The sequence below is a fragment of the Lepisosteus oculatus genome, unplaced genomic scaffold, assembly GCF_040954835.1.
Source record: "Lepisosteus oculatus isolate fLepOcu1 unplaced genomic scaffold, fLepOcu1.hap2 HAP2_SCAFFOLD_52, whole genome shotgun sequence".
Lineage (NCBI taxonomy): Eukaryota > Metazoa > Chordata > Actinopteri > Semionotiformes > Lepisosteidae > Lepisosteus > Lepisosteus oculatus.
Window position 1 is genome coordinate 657,044 of NW_027168064.1, and position 15,844 is coordinate 672,887.

At 45.1% G+C, this 15,844-nt stretch overlaps 5 non-coding genes and 1 pseudogene across 5 annotated transcripts; 2 read left to right on the forward strand and 4 right to left on the reverse strand.

Annotated features, from left to right (window-relative positions):
* Window positions 1-807: 807 nt before the first annotated feature.
* Window positions 808-880, reverse strand: trnar-ucg (transfer RNA arginine (anticodon UCG)). The gene has a single exon. It is a non-coding gene; the product is annotated as a tRNA-Arg (tRNA).
* A 1,193-nt stretch (window positions 881-2,073) lies between these two features.
* Window positions 2,074-2,147, forward strand: trnan-guu (transfer RNA asparagine (anticodon GUU)). Its single transcript has one exon. It is a non-coding gene; the product is annotated as a tRNA-Asn (tRNA).
* Window positions 2,148-5,161: 3,014 nt separating this feature from the next.
* Window positions 5,162-5,303, reverse strand: LOC138230885 (U4 spliceosomal RNA). The gene has a single exon (XR_011186479.1). It is a non-coding gene; the product is annotated as a U4 spliceosomal RNA (small nuclear RNA).
* Window positions 5,304-6,595: 1,292 nt separating this feature from the next.
* On the forward strand, window positions 6,596-6,714 carry LOC138230840 (5S ribosomal RNA). The gene has a single exon (XR_011186434.1). It is a non-coding gene; the product is annotated as a 5S ribosomal RNA (ribosomal RNA).
* A 3,470-nt stretch (window positions 6,715-10,184) lies between these two features.
* Window positions 10,185-10,337, reverse strand: LOC138230888 (U4 spliceosomal RNA; annotated as a pseudogene).
* A 1,223-nt stretch (window positions 10,338-11,560) lies between these two features.
* On the reverse strand, window positions 11,561-11,632 carry trnag-ucc (transfer RNA glycine (anticodon UCC)). The gene has a single exon. It is a non-coding gene; the product is annotated as a tRNA-Gly (tRNA).
* Between the last annotated feature and the right edge of the window lie 4,212 nt (window positions 11,633-15,844).

Sequence of the window (15,844 nt, forward strand, 5' to 3'; positions counted from 1 at the left end):
TTGCAGAGACACATGTAACATATATATACTGTATATATATGAAACAAAAATAGAAACAGAAACAGGAATCGCTTACTCACCTGGAGAATCTCTGTAGGAATATCTAGCATTTATCAATGGAAATAAAAGCTGCTTTAATACAGTGCATGTTCAAACTCAAACCCTCAGCTGCTGTTCTTGTTTGTTTTGGGACAAATTGCAACTGAGCATCGCATGAGCTGTTACGTACCCTTATCTGTTAGGGAATTTCAAGGGAGGAGTTAGGTCAGAATGGGTAGGCTGCAAAACAACAAGTAAAGATTTATTCCAAGATGAAACGTTGTGGCGGTTTTCTTATCTTTTCAGCATGGACTAAACTTTTACGTGTTCCTTATATGCTATATATGTATATATTAGCACCAATGTCGTTCTTAAAAACTAACATGAAATTGTCAGGGACATTCAGCTATATACAAAGACGAGACAGACAAAGTAATAATTCTGTATTAACGTGGCCTACATATTGACGCAATGATCGAACTAAGTGACGTGTTCTGATTCAGATCCCCTGCAGTTCATGCCAATTAGAACAATAGCAATGCTGAGTCCTCCCCACCCTACTGAGCACAAATTCAGCTGCTCTCCAGTTCTGTTCTGCATGTTTTTTCATTGCAATTGAGCTCGGAGCTGGAGATGATCTCCATACAGTTCTGTGTTCACCAGCCTGCACTTGCGTGCTAATTTACGGGTTGTGGCAAATGCTTTTCTATAGTTCATATACATGACGGCAACCTGTTACCGAGGAACCTGAGAGGTTTAAAAGCCTCACGAGCCAGGCAGGACTCAAACCTACAATCTTCTGATCCGAAGTCAGACGCGTTATCCATTACGCCACTGGCCCATAGAACATGCGCTTGCACTCCACCACAGAGAGCTCTACACTGCTACTAGTAGTACACTTCCCCATCTAAATTTTCACAGCAAGAAACTTGTGTTTCCTACTATTTTTGTCAGGTTTAAAATATCATCTCCTTAAAACAGAAAAAGTGTTGATGTGTTGTGCTGAAATTCCGATTGATTTTGAATTCAAAGAAAAAAGGTTTTCTTCCAAAACACCATGAAATTGTCACATCTTGCAGACAATAGGTGTATTCCATGTTGAAAAGAGAAGAAAGAAAACCATGGAGCCTTTTACAGGTGTGAGGCTTCTTCAGGTGTGAGAAGACCTCACAGTCGAAACGCTGTGTTTCCGTTCTTCTCTTTTCAGCATGCAATAAACCTAGTACTTGTTCCTTTGCAGCCGAGGCATGCTGACGTAGCTACCCAGCTGAACATCTTGCAGACTCTACAGTACTTCTCTCCTGTAGAAGTAAAGCAGGGCTTGCTGGGTGAGCTTTTGCTCCGGTAAATTAGGTCACGTGTCATGTTAAATCACTTCTTCTAAACACAACATTTGCTGGTGCTAGCTTTCCCCATGAAAAGAGACATTTCCCTTACAGTACATGACATATCGTTTTTATTCTATCAATAAGTATAGAAATTAAACAAAAGAAAAAATGGTGTCGCCAAAGAATGCACAGCTCTGTCGCCTTGGGGAGGTGTCAAGGGCATTGAGCTCCTTGGACATGAAAAGTGCCCGATAAATGCCATTTCTCATCATTTCTCTTGGCGTCAGTTCTGCTATTAAATGGGACGGAGGCAACGGGCTCAGAGAGCAGGTTAAGTGCACACCGAACGCAGATGTGTCCAAGTGTCTGTAAAAGCGTGGTGCTCCGCTGGCGCTGTTCCCTAGTGGCTTAAAGTGCCCGCCTAGTAAGCAGGCGATCCTGGGTCTGAATACCAGCGGTGCCTCTCTCCGTGTCTTGCTGTGCCGAATGTATCATTTCAGACAAACATGTACAGCTTGGTTCAGTTTAATGCAAGAATTCATTTCCTTTCTGGAATAACTTGTTTTTGAAGAAATCCATACAGCTTGTGAAAGATGAAATCCATTTCTTGGTTGTCAGTGGAAAAAGATTGCCGGCTGCAAGAAGCGCAAGTGATTGTTTTCTTTGACCATAAACCTGCAAATGTAGGGAGCACAAGCAGCCGTCAGTCTCTGTGGCGCAATCGGTTAGCGCGTTCGGCTGTTAACCGAAAGGTTGGTGGTTCAAGCCCACCCAGGGACGCATGTCTCAGTTTTTCCAATGTAAACATCATCACCGCTAAAGAAGATGGCGCAGAAGGCTCCACAGTCGAAACATTGTGCTTCTTTTCTTCTCTTTTCAGCATGGAGTAAACCTTTGCTTGATCCTTTGCAGCCTACGCATGCTGACACAGCTACCTTTCTCTTAACGCGCCTCAATCATTATTCACCAAAACCATCAGCAGAATGTGTCGCCTTTGTGGTGATGTCACTCCTCTGCTTCACAAATGTCCTTAGTGACGGACCATTTCTTTCTGCCATTTTTCCGGAGCGGTTATTGATTGCTCCATCATTTCCCTCATACTTTCCATCCCTAGATTGAAAAAAAAAAAAACAGAAACAGGCTGACAGGACGACAATCAAATTGCAAAAACTCATCAAAGCACTCGATAGAGTATTTGAATCCACAAGTAGCTACGAGCAACTTTGTCCTGGCTTGCATGAAAGTCGGAAAATGTCAAAAAGAAAAAGATGGTGGCTTTTTCATATCTGTTCTTTTATTTTTAGTTCGTTGGCTCTTCTGTCCATTGTCCTCCTGCCTGGCTCTTGACCTGTGACTGTCTGAACGCACACATTAGACTTTCAGGCGGGGGATTTGTCCTGAGCCTCTGTGAAAGACCCACCCACCCCCATAAATAACTGCTCTAGAAACACATGAATGCAAAACTAAACCACAGCTTAAAGAGGAGCTCCAACTCAGTGCCATACTAATGTAAACGAAGTAATACTAAGACATGTTCTTATGGATTTGTCTTACCTTGAGATATGTAATTGGATTTCAGGATTAACTTCCTCATTCAATGTACTGGTGATTCTTTGCCTGGTCAGTACCTGGGTGGGAGACCTCCAGCGAACAATTAAGCTTGCTGCTGGAAGTGGTGTTAAGAGACTCTTAGGATCTTCCAGAGGTGTCTGTCCAATAGCACTAGTTGCCTTAGAGCTGGCTCAAACATTGCTCAAGAGTCTACCTTTCACAGATGCGCAAAGATGAATGATGGGGGTGCACGCTTCAAGGAGCCTTCCAACTGTAGGGACCGATTAGAGACGATCCGATCTAATCTCACTCTCACGGTTTGTATAGCCTGGAGCGAAAAGTACCATAAGCGTTCATTTTTGCAGCTACATGGACGTTCTGAATCGTTAAGAAAAAATTGTTGTAAAACCAACAGAAAGCACAGACTGCTATAACTAGTCCTAGTTATATAATGATTTTAAGTTTAATGATAAACTACTGCAAGGAATCGGTCCACCTGAGCAAACAGGATCGTAATGTTGACACTCAATAACGACACTGATATGTGCAGTTCCTGGACGGATAGCCCTCCTGCCCATCAAACAGACTGAGTGACTGTTCGTGTCATTTAGTGATGTCTGACCATTGACAAAGTACAACTATTTTTTTAGGGCGCAAATTAAGTTAGGTAAATCTTTTTGCCCAAAACTGAAGGGGCGACATTCCTCCCTCCCCCCGTGATGCCAGGCCTGTCCCCATCCTATTCCATAATGTCATTATATATAATACCATACAACAGTGACCGATCCTTACTAACTGCATGCGTTAAAATTGCACATCAGCTCATAGCAGGGGGCACATAGCCGCGATGTATTATCAATGTTAAATTTCAACCATAATATCGACAACATTAATAAACGCATACGTTGAGAAAATATTCAACCCAGCATATTTTCCGGTTATATACCACAATGCATTGCTAGTATTCGTTGGTCACGTTTTTCAAACGTAGAAGTATATCCGCAAATATCTCAGCAATCCTCTTTTGACGAGCAAGTATGAACAATAATAATACTATCTGAATACATACAGATCTTTCTTAATATTATTTTGATTAAAATAGTACGTGAATAAACAAAAAATGGCACATAAAAATAGTGTGAATGGGGAAGATGACACAAAATCGTTTTGCCGTTTCTCTTTTCTTATTCTATGTTGTACTTTCAAACTTTGGGTACTCTTTAATTAGGACAGACTTTATTGCTCAACTGCTATGATGCAAGCCAAATTTTATACATTTATTTCAGCTTTGAGCTCAGTAAACCATTCATTTTTTAGATTATACTAAAGAAGATATTAATCATCATTTATTTGGGAAGTAATATTATATAATTTTCTCCTAGCTGCGGTGCTGAAGTCCCACCCTACATCAACAGAAAAAGAAATAAAGGAGCACGCAACGTGTTACTTGAAGAATGCATATGCAAGGCAGGGGGCCAGGAGATCTGGACACTGAAAATAATAGGTTTTTGGTTCTAACTGTTAGGACAATTAGACAGGGTTTGCAAATAGTGGACAAAAATCGTCTTAACTTCCATTGTAATATTTTTTTTTCTTGGAAATATAGAAGTTGTACATTTTAAAATGTATATTTGAATCAAAATGTGGTTTTGAGTTAGTGTGTTAATGTAATTAGTTTGTGTTTGTCGTTACTATACTGTATATTGCCATGTTACCAGAATTTGTAGCTGAAGTTTAAGACTAGTTGTGTTTTTTATGATTATTGCCCATATGTTGATTGTTGATTGATTGTATACAATGTATAATTTGAAATACATATGTTTCAGGTGTGAATGTGTATTTTCAGAATAAATTTCTAAACCTAATCATTGGCTTGATTTACTAGTTTCTACACCTGTAAAACCTGTCTTTGATGTATAATAGACCTCTACCCATATACGTATAATAGACCTCTAAAGTTATCTGTAACACCTACATTATATGTATAATAGTCCTCTGAATTTATCCGTATAATAGAACTCCAACCATTTACGTATAATGGACATCTAATCATAGACGTATAATTGACGTATAACAGTAGACGTATATTAGAATTTCATTCTAGATGAATTGCAGACCACATTTAGATGTCTAAGGTATGCGTTTAATAGACGTATATTATACGGCTTTTGCCCACTGGGAAGCTCGTTTCTTTCTACCATTATGTCACTATGACAAAATCTGTCTTTAAACACCTTGCTCAGTCTCTGACGAGACTGTCAAAAATTGCTTTCGCCGAGTGTATTGCAAACCGGCGGAAGCGGGGTATTGGGAAAAGTTTTCAACTAGCAATAATCGCGCCTCGGCTAAACCTCACAGTCTATGATACTGCCACTGCGCAAAGCTGACGGTTGCCAGGCAACCGCGGGGATCCTATGGAAATCGTTATCGATCGTCTCATGGCATGTCGTTGCTATAACGCTTCATATTTGTCGTCTTCTTCTTCTTCTAGCTTGAGGTTTTGAAGAATTTCATGACAGACAAGGGCTCCGTTGGGATCAAAGGGCGTTGTGAGAAAACCGTTGCTTATTTTCAGCAGCAGAAATACAACCCTTTAAATACAAGATGACAGAACAATGACGAAGGGCATGCCGGGAGGAACTCATGCACTACAGAGGAAAGGGGGCGGGCACGTACAGTTCACATTCAAGCCACAAGTACTCTTCTTGGATGTTGCACAAACAAATCCTAACGTCTTGAAAGCATTGCAGCATGTTTGTGTCCCACTTCCCGTGGCTGCGGGACGACTGACACGAACGGACAAACACAATCTGTGGCGTTTAGCGTGACATAGTCTTGCAGGCATCGTGCTGTCTCACTGCAATATTATACCGCTGGAGGAAACAGTCCATCTGGCCATGAAACTCATTTGAACGTCTAGCTACAGCAACTAACAATATCATGATTTATTCAGGATGTGTGGAATCAGCACGTCCCGGAGACAGCTTCCGAAATCGTGAGCATTCTCTGGTGGTAGGGGAGTTCAAGATGGCGCTCAGGTGGGAGGTAAAGTTTAGTGGTTGGGGAGTTTTTTTGAGTTTTTCATGACCTGAATGTTAATTTTTGCTTTTTTTGACTACAGAAAAATAAGGACTTAACACTAGTTGTTTAAACTTCAGTTATAATTGAAAGAAAAAAAAACGATTTTTTTTTAGGTTTAAAAAGTCCGATATGAGTAACACTGGGAAAAGAAAAGAGAGTGCTGGGTCTTCGAAGGAGAACTCTAAGATACCTCAATCGTATATGTATAGCACTACAAAAAAATCGATGGCAACTAAAGGGAAAAGTGAAGCAGCTGCAGGGGCAGCAAGAGGGCGGAGGCGCCGCGCGCCCGGCCGACGTGTTGGACCGGTGCCCTTTACGTGCTGAAATAAACACGCGACAGCCCCGAAATGTTTCCAGAGTGCTGTGCACTGAAGACTTGCCTGGTGCTCCTCCGTGCAGATTGTTTGTCCTCCTCCAGTGCGGGACGAGCCAACACAAGGGAGCGCATTCGCCAACATCCAGGCACACAATGCGATTTGGAAAGCAGCTCCTTTCCAAAGAGTTGCACACGAACGATCCTTCAGTCCCGCTCGGGGGGCACGGAACCCCTGCCCTACACAGCTTCAAGTAGCGAGTCAGGCGCCGGGGGTTTCGCTTACGGCCACACCACCCTGAACACGCCCGATCTCGTCTGATCTCGGAAGCTAAGCAGCGTCGGGCCTGGTTAGTACTTGGATGGGAGACTGCCTGGGAATACCAGGTGCTGTAAGCTTTTGCTCTCCCGGCCAGCAGGGGTCGCCGTTGGTGCCGTAGGCTTTGGGAGGAGAACCTGCAGGATGGAAAGGTGATCTATAGCCTCATCTCTAGAGATGTTTTGTTGCTGTGGCATGTGTGTGACCCATATTCAAAAAAAAAAACCCGTCTGTAAAACGAATATCGAAGCTGCCTCTAAATCTGCAAATGAAGATGAGTCGATAAACCACTCGTTTTTCGTATATCTAGACATTTATTCATTTGTTACCGATTTCATTCATTGAGCACGGATACAATAGAGGTACAGCCATTCACTGTTTGACATGTCTGCACTGGTACAGAACCGAGCAATCAGAAAACGGGTGAAACTGTCTTTAGACTCAGCATACAGTTACCACTCGGCCACCTCGTCTAGGAAACTGGGCTGTCCTGACATGGGTTGGCGCACTCCAGTTGATCTTTTTCTTTTTTTTCCCTCATACTCGAGGGTCATTTTCCTGTTCCACATGCGATTTCAACATTTTCCTTGGGAGATGTCAAGCCAGCAAGCCACTGATGTGGTTCAGTGGCCAGTGTGGAGTTCAGTGGCCCTGTTGTACACAGAAAGCACATTGAGCTCCTTGGACATGAAAAGTTCCAGATAAAAGCCATTTGTCATCCTTTCTCTTGGTGTCGATGTTGCTATTGTATGTAAAGGTGGCAACTTGCTCAGCGAGCAGGCGGAGCACACACCGAATGCAGATGTGTCTGAGTGGTGTGTCCAAGTGGCTGCAAAAGGACAGCACTCCCGGGGCGCCGTGGCTTAGTTGGTTAAAGCGCCTGTCTAGTAAACAGAAAATCCTGGGTCCGAATCCCAGCGGTGCCTTTTTTTGTTCTGTGTTCTCGAACAGAACTGGTCATTATGGACAACCGCATACGTCTAGACTTAATTAAATGCAAGTATTCATTTCCTGTCTTGAACGACTTGTTTTTCTTAAAATGGATGCAACTTGCAAAACATGAAATACAAACCTCGCTAATCAGCGCTCGCGGCTGGCAAAAAAAAAAGAAGTCAGCAATGTTTTTTTCTTTAACCTTAAGCATGCTAATGGAGAAGAACCTAGTCGCCACATCACATACATCCGTTTCAACGATAAGAAGGTAACAACTATCCTCACTCCAGAGTAAATCTCACGTTGAGGGCATATTTTTTCCACTTTACCATGAGTCGGGCTCAGCTGCACAGAGGCGAGAGCAGAGCAATGAGGTCAGGGGGATAGGGGAGTCACACGCTGGCGGTTTGAACACGCGGAAGATCACTGAGGGATCCACAGTATGTGGACCCTCCGTGCGCCATCATTCCACACTCCAGACTCTGAATCCTGCCATCCGAGTTAAGATCTCGGCGGAACCTGAAGCGCAGTTCTTTCTTAAAACGTAATCTGGTGAGCATTTCTAGAATCGTAATTGTATAGATGCAGCCTTTAATATGTTGCTAGGTTAAAATTTATGACTTCTTGAACTTCAGTAGGCAACTGCCCTCTTGATTTCGGATTTAATTTCTTTATTACAGGGGCGCTTTTATGATGACAGAGTCAAGTTCAGGTACTTTGCTTGATGGAGGAAGCTCATTTCGGACTCTGTGATCTTCTCACCTGGAAAGGTCTGCTGTACTACTACAAGAGAGAAGTAGAGTCTGGAGGAAGGGACAATTTTATGATGCTTTGGAAGGTAATGTTTTTTTTTTCTTTGAAATCGAAATGAATCAGAATATCAGTGCAAAAGACAAACTCTTGGTTTGGTTTAAAGAGATATGGTTTTAAAACAGACAAAATGTAGAAAACAGGTGTTTCTCACTTTTGGAAAAGAATGGACCGGGGGTAATATTTTACTAGTTGCAGTGCTAAGCTCACTGGGTTACAGCCCTGCAATGTCACACGAGGGCCAGTGGTGCAATGGATAATGTGTCTGACTATGGATTAGGAGTTTGGAGGTTCGACTCCTGTCTGGCGCTGGTTGTTTTTAAACACATCAGCCTACTCCCTAAGTAGTCTGTGCTACTTACTGCATTGTAATCGTACCCAGTAAGAGATTTCCTTCATGTAAATGAACTGCACCTGACAGCTTTAGAAAAACACCTGGGCTCAGTACGGTGCTGAGAGCTCAAGTTGTGTATAATGTAATAATTTAAGTAGAATAGATTCTAATAATATAATGATCCAGTGTGTTGCACTACTTCACTGCTTCACTGCTCTATGCCGTCTGGAAATAAATCCTCAGACAACTTACTGCCCTGGGCATGTACCAATAAATTACAGGAGCACATCTATATATCACTGCGTTGAAGCAGGAGACACAATCACTGCAAATACATCCCAAATACAGTGTTCCAGCACCTTTGACCTCATCCAGAACGTATCATTTCTTGAAAGGAATTGCTGTCCGAATGCACATCTGAATCCCAAACAGAATCTCTAGTAAAATACGATCATTTGTGAAACAGGTAAATGTCTCAGGGGCCCATTCCTCATTCTCAAGACACATGTATGCAGTACGTACATCATGCATTGAGCAATAGGGATTAAAGACACCACAGGTAAGGTTAGAAGACATTCTGACTATATTCTAAAATATTGGACTCATATTCTTATGATGGCAGACATGATGCTGTGTTTAAAATCGGGGTTAATGGACATTATATGACTGTCAATTCTGTTTTGTTTTGGAGACTCTTGGCTGCCTATGTGGTACAGTGCAGCGTGAAGAAAACATTTTCCAAAACTGTGTCAGCTCAAAAGTTGTAAGAAAATCTTTCCAGCTGCTTTAACTCTCCTCATTTTTGTCATTTAATTGTCTGTCGGCACTATGTAGCAGCATTGCATGACAACCCATCTCACCACGGAAAGGAACCTAACAGCTTTTGTAAGAGAGGAGAAAAGGACCTGGCCCGTACGGGACTCGAACCCACAACCTTGGTGTTATTAGCTCTAACCAACTGAGCTAACCAGCCTCACGACAGCAATCCTCTCTGTGCTGCAAAAAATCGAACTCAGGGAATGTCTTTTGCCCTCCTTTGAATTGAAAGCCGTGTAATTCAGTGTCTCCGTCACTATGCTGGGGCACTGGGACCCGCACAGACCTCAGGGTGAGCGCCCCCCCGCCGGCACCATTAACACCGCTTCCAGCTGGAAACTTTGTTTTTCCCTGTAGCTCACCCTCATCCGGGTACTGACCTGGCTCACACCTGCTTAGCTTCAGTGGGTTTTCAGTTGCGAGTTGCAAGGGGATGCAAGTGATGGAGCCGCTCGCTGCAAAAGCCACTGCTTTGGCTGGGAATCGAACCAGAGCCTCCCGCGTGAGAAGCGAGAATTCTACCACTGAACCAACAATGCTCAGTGCCCAGGCCTTCAAAAAAGATGCTTTTTTGGTACTCTGTTAAAAAAGCGTCGACATTACCTCTTTCAAAAGGCTTCACTTTCCTAGTCACATTCCAAGGCTCATTGAACCCCGGCTGTTTCCTCCAGCGGTATAGTATTGCAGTTAGACAGCACGATGCCTGCAAGACTAACCGGCGGAAGCGGGGTATTGGGAAAAGTTTTCAACTAGCAATAATTGCGCCTCGGCTAAACCTCACAGGCTACGATACTGCCACTGCGCAAAGCTGACGGTTGCCAGGCAACCGCGGGGATCCTATGGAAATCGTTATCGATCGTCTCATGGCATGTCGTTGCGGTAACGCTTCATATTTGTCGTCTTCTTCTTCTTCTAGCTTGAGGTTTTGAAGAATTTCATGACAGACAAGGGCTCCGTCGGGAACAAAGGGCGTTGTGAGAAAACCGTTGCTTATTTTCAGCAGCAGAAATACAACCCTTTAAATACAAGATGACAGAACAATGACGAAGGGCATGCCGGGAGGAACTCATGCACTACAGAGGAAAGGGGGCGGGCACGTACAGTTCACATTCAAGCCACAAGTACTCTTCTCGGATGTTGCATAAACAAATCCTAACGTCCTGAAAGCATTGCAGCATGTTTGTGTCCCACTTCCCGTGGCTGCAGGACGACTGACACGAACGGACAAACACAATTTGTGGCGTTTAGCGTGACATAGTCTTGCAGGCATCGTGCTGTATCACTGCAATACTATACCAGCGTCTGTCGAGATCACTTTTGAGTCAGCGCGAAACGCCGTGTGCTGTCAGTTTGATTTCATATTGCTCGTAGGGCGCCCGGCTTTTGTCTGTCAAACGTTAGGTTGCGCTTCTTCATGCTGCATCGTCGGCATGAGTGGAGCTTTTTAATTGTCTGTACTTGTCTTACTGCGCCCCATAAGAAATCGTTTGTCCCCGTTCAAAAGAGATTGTGCGACGTCCTGCAGCGTTCGCAAAGCAAACCTTTGACAGTTTGAAAAGAGGAATTTATTCTGCTTCCTGTGCGTGCAGTAGTTACAAAGTTGAACGTCTTTACACGATCTGCTGCAGTTTTCAGTGGGCGGGCTTTGTCAGATGGCTTGGAAAAACGCACTGTGTTTCGGCTCGGGAAACATCATGAGCAGTGTCCTGCATGTTTTCTGTGTATAGCTGTCTTTTAACGCATACAGAATTCATTCGAAATCATTGATTTCTCCAATTAACAAGGGTCCCTTTTTGAACCTGCCAGAAGCATTCTTTCAATGTAACAGATTTACTCCGGGGAAAGGCAGCATGACATTGAGAGTAGATCAAGCTTTCAGCACCCGTATCGGACTGCGTGTATGCAGACACCGCTCAGAATCCCCTGTAAGATTCTCCTTCAATTCCGTTTTGCAGTGCTTTAGCTCTTTCAAAAGGCTGCGCTTTGCTAGTCACAATCCAAGGCTCATGACAGCATTTGAAACCAATCGCCACTGTGTTGGCCGGGAATCAAACCCGGGTCAACTGCTTGGAAGGCAGCTATGCTCACCACTATACCACCAACGCACGCCCACAGGTGCCCTGCAGGACACCACCAGAGAATGCTCACGATTTCGGAAGCTGTCTCCGGGACGTTCTGATTCCACACATCCTGAATAAATCATGATATTGTTAGTTGCTGTAGCTAGACGTTCAAATGAGTTTCATGGCCAGATGGACTGTTTCCTCCAGCGGTATAGTATTGCAGTGAGACAGCACGATGCCTGCAAGACTATGTCACGCTAAACGCCACAGATTGTGTTTGTGTTGGACAGTTGGACCCTACAGTTGGACCCTCGTCGACAACCTGAATAGCTTATTCAGAAGCAGTGCTGGACCGGGAAAGAACCAGCTTCTTCCCAGGTACAAGAGTGACTTGTGAGGACTCGCGGTCACACTCTGTGCATAGAGACTTTCTACCAGCCAGCCGGACTGCTGGTAGATCCCCTCGGAGCAACGACTGCCCTGTGCGCCGCAGTCAGATTCCTCCGCCCGTCCTACTCCGAGCTGCACCTTGACTGGTTGGCCGGTAGCCAGAGGACGCCGGGACAACGCCCATTGGACAACCGCTGGAACAGAGGCTGCAACAGAGCCTGTCAGCTGGTTTGGTGTTCGTGCCGGGAAATTCCAAATCCATACACAGTGGATAAGTAAACCCCATGTTCTACATTGCGTCTCGAGAATTCAATTGTACCTCAACACAAGTTGTTATCAATTTAATTCATGAGTAATGTATTTACTTCCGAGTTTAGAGTAACAGTGGGTAATAACACTGATTAGCGATTTGGTAACCGAACGATATATATTGACATATATTCTCTGTTGTGTATCTCTTTGTGTTTGCATCTCTTCGGGATTATATACCTTGTATATTGATAACCCTCACAGTAAGGTCTGCCACTCGTATCCAGGCAGACTAGTATATGTTTGGTGCACAATTTATATTAATAAATGTATCTAGTGTATTGAACCCCTGTGTGTGCGTTGTTAGTTGTTCTGACGATTGATTTTCTAAAAGCCCCAACGAACAACCTTGTGATTACTGCTACAATTAATAATTGTCTCAGTAAACCCATCAAACCATTACATTTAATGGCGTCCCTGGGTGGGCGAGTTTAGAATGAAATGAGAATCAGTCGCACAGAATAACTGAAGTTCAGCACAGCACCGCGGCTTCTATACGCGAATACCGGGTGTGCTGATAACTGCGTAAAGAAATCCCCCTGTTTTCTAGCGTTTAGTGTAACGTGTGCTGATTGGAAATCCATCTGCTCGGGTGTCTAGATTCCATACTGTATTTTGGAAAAAGAAAAAAAAAAGTAATACTCTTAAAGTTTCTCTGACGTAATGACAATGGCTGCTAAAATGTCTGAAGTGGAGTCGCTTATAAGTACTATTTCTAGCGACGACAATCCTGGTTACTGGAGTGGTATCGAAAAGTTGAACTTTGATGATATTGAGAAGCTGCAAGTAGATTTAGTAGCTAAGGTAGCGAACCAGCTTAACACAGGAGTGTCTGTGAACGCAGTTCTGGTCCTATCGAGTTTCACCTTAAATCTAGCTAAACAGCTGGAACTGTCTTTGTCCGAGCTGACAAAGTTTCAAAAGCTTCAGGGAACGCTAGAAAGATATAAGGCGGAGCGAGTCGAGTTGTTGGATATAATCAGAGAAAAGAGAGTGAAAAATGAGGAAAGTGAAGACTGACTCAGGGAAGTTTTAGGTAAATTAGATGACTTGTCTGCTAGAGAAACTGCGGCTGAGGTAGCTAGGAGAGACCTGGAAGCGAGCTCGAAAGAAAAAGAAAAAGAAATTGAGAGTTTAAATGAGCTCAGCCAGGAAAGGCAAAAGGAGTCAGATGCTGCCGTACTGGAAGCAAAATAGACTAGATCCCACTTGCATGCCAGCCCACCTAGCAGCCTGGAGCGCTCACCCAGCGCGCCGGGAGGAGGTTTCTCCCGGCCAGGGTCTGTGGTCGGATCGGCATGGGGGAGATCGCCGAGTCCTGCGCGAAACGCAAGGGCGAGTCAATTCAGGCATAGACCCCCTGCTCCTGATCACGGCCGTCTCCCTGCCCGCGGAGAAACCGTAAAAATTAACCTCCACTCCCTGAGGCAGTTAGCCAAAGATGTAGAAAGGTTTGACCCGTCAGTGTCAGGGAATAATGTGGAGACCTACATCGATGAGCTGAGATATACTTTGCAGTTTATGCCCGAAGCGTCCGAACAGGAAAAGGCTATGTAAGTAAGGAAAACTACCAGCCGAGCGGTCCACGAGTGGATGTCTAGACAAGGACCGGAGGTCTGTAATAGCTTCGAGGAGCTGTGTCAGGCAATGATCGGAGAATTTTCGGCTTTTATCGATCCCATAGCTGCCGTGGCTGCTGTGCATTATATTAAGCACGAAAAAGCTGAAGCCCCTCGCGACTATTATCAGAGGCTTAGGCGCACTTATTTTGCAGGGCGGAATGAAGAGGGTTGCGAAGAGAACGTGAATTTCAAAGGTTTATTCATTGCTAATCTGCATCCCTCAGTCAGGAAAATGATTGTGATGCACACACAGCGATGAAAATGGCTGACATTAGAAGGTTGGCTCAAAAAGCCTGGGGAGCTGAAGTCTCTGCTTCCTCAGAGCGAAAACCTGCTAAAACGGCCGTGTTCGCCACTAAAGCCAGCAGGGTTGACGACTCGCCTCAGCTCGAGGCAGCTGAGGTTCCTGAGCTCGCTAAGCCCCGGCGCAAAATAGGCAGGCAGGACCGCACTAAGCGTCAGAGCCGCCGTGAGCGCTACGGGGAAGGCAAGGGCTCAGGCAGAGTCTATCAGAAGACTGGACGAAGGGAGTCGACTGCAGCCCGCCTGGCCAGGCTTGAACAAGCCCTGCCTGAGAGATCAGGACAGGGTAAACCTTCCGCAGCGAATACCAGAAGTGTGAATGAGCTTAGGGGGACCACGCCCCTTCTCACTGGAGGAGGCGGGGATCCGTCCCAAGCCCCTCCCTCAGTCTATCTGATTGGGTGGGAGGGTTCCTGCCTGGAAGAAGGCTGTGACTCTGAGTTGGGCGCTGACCCCGCCCCTGAAGTCAAAGAAAAGGCAGGCTTCCAACAATTCTTAGGGAATCTCAGCCAGAAAGGCAAAGCAAGGCGTATTTATATCAAGGTTTCTCTTGAAAACGTCTTAGATAGAGAAGCACTGATTGACACTGGGGCTGAAATTAGTTTGATGTCAGCCGATCTACTCAGCGAGCTCAAACGAGTAGCGAAAGGAAAAGGCATCAGACTTAAGGTAGAACCGTGTAAGATAGATATTTCCAGCTATACCCAGGATCATGCCAGGATCACACACCGAGTGTGGGTGGCACTTAGGTTCGGGCCAATGAACGTGGTGCATCCTGTTTACATCTCTAGGTTAAAAACAGAGCCACTACTCATTGGCCAAGACGTGCTTGACAGGCTGGAGCCTCTGGTGGACTGCCAGCGTGGAAAATTGTGGGCTCAGGTCAAAAACCCTAAGCCTGTTGCACAGCAAAAAGGGGGATTCAGTGGTTATGCTGTGATCACACAGTGCCCACTGAACACTATAGCTGAGTTGGAGGTTCCTCCTGGTTCCTCTGGACGAGAATAAATGTCTCTTCTTGCTTTCCAAAACTACAGGGAAGTCCTGCCCAGGCCAGCACTCCCACGGTCTCCCAACTACAGGAGCAGTGCTCCGAGCAGCTGCTTGACCCGCCAGGTAAAGCACACCCCCTTTTCATCCCTGAAGAAGAGTGGATCTCCCTGTCCGGTAATGAATGGGAGTCCTTTCTGTGCACCCTGGTACCTCAGGGGGCCCAGGACTACCACCCCATGGTGGTGGGAGGGGGTCCAGGTGGCAGAAGTGCAGGTTGATGATGTAATTCTTAGCCTCAGCTCTGAGAAGTCCATAATCAGTGAAGGTCTGTTCGAGGACCTGTCGCGAAGCTGTCAGGTGACCCTGGTGACGCAGTCACAGGTTCTGTGGTGGGCACCCCCACCTCATAGGTCCATTTGGAGCAAAGGAAGCTGTGTAGCTTCCATCTCCATCGGAAAAAGGAAGTTTGCTCACTACTTCCAGGTAGCACCTCAGCTGACCCATTCAGTCTGCATTGGTGCAGACCTATTGGTTCGACTGGGCGCCCAGCTGGACACAGTAAACAGTGTGCTGTGGAAACGGGTGGACCCAGATGCCCACTCTCTAAGCGGTGACCCCGAGAACATTCGGTCAGGTC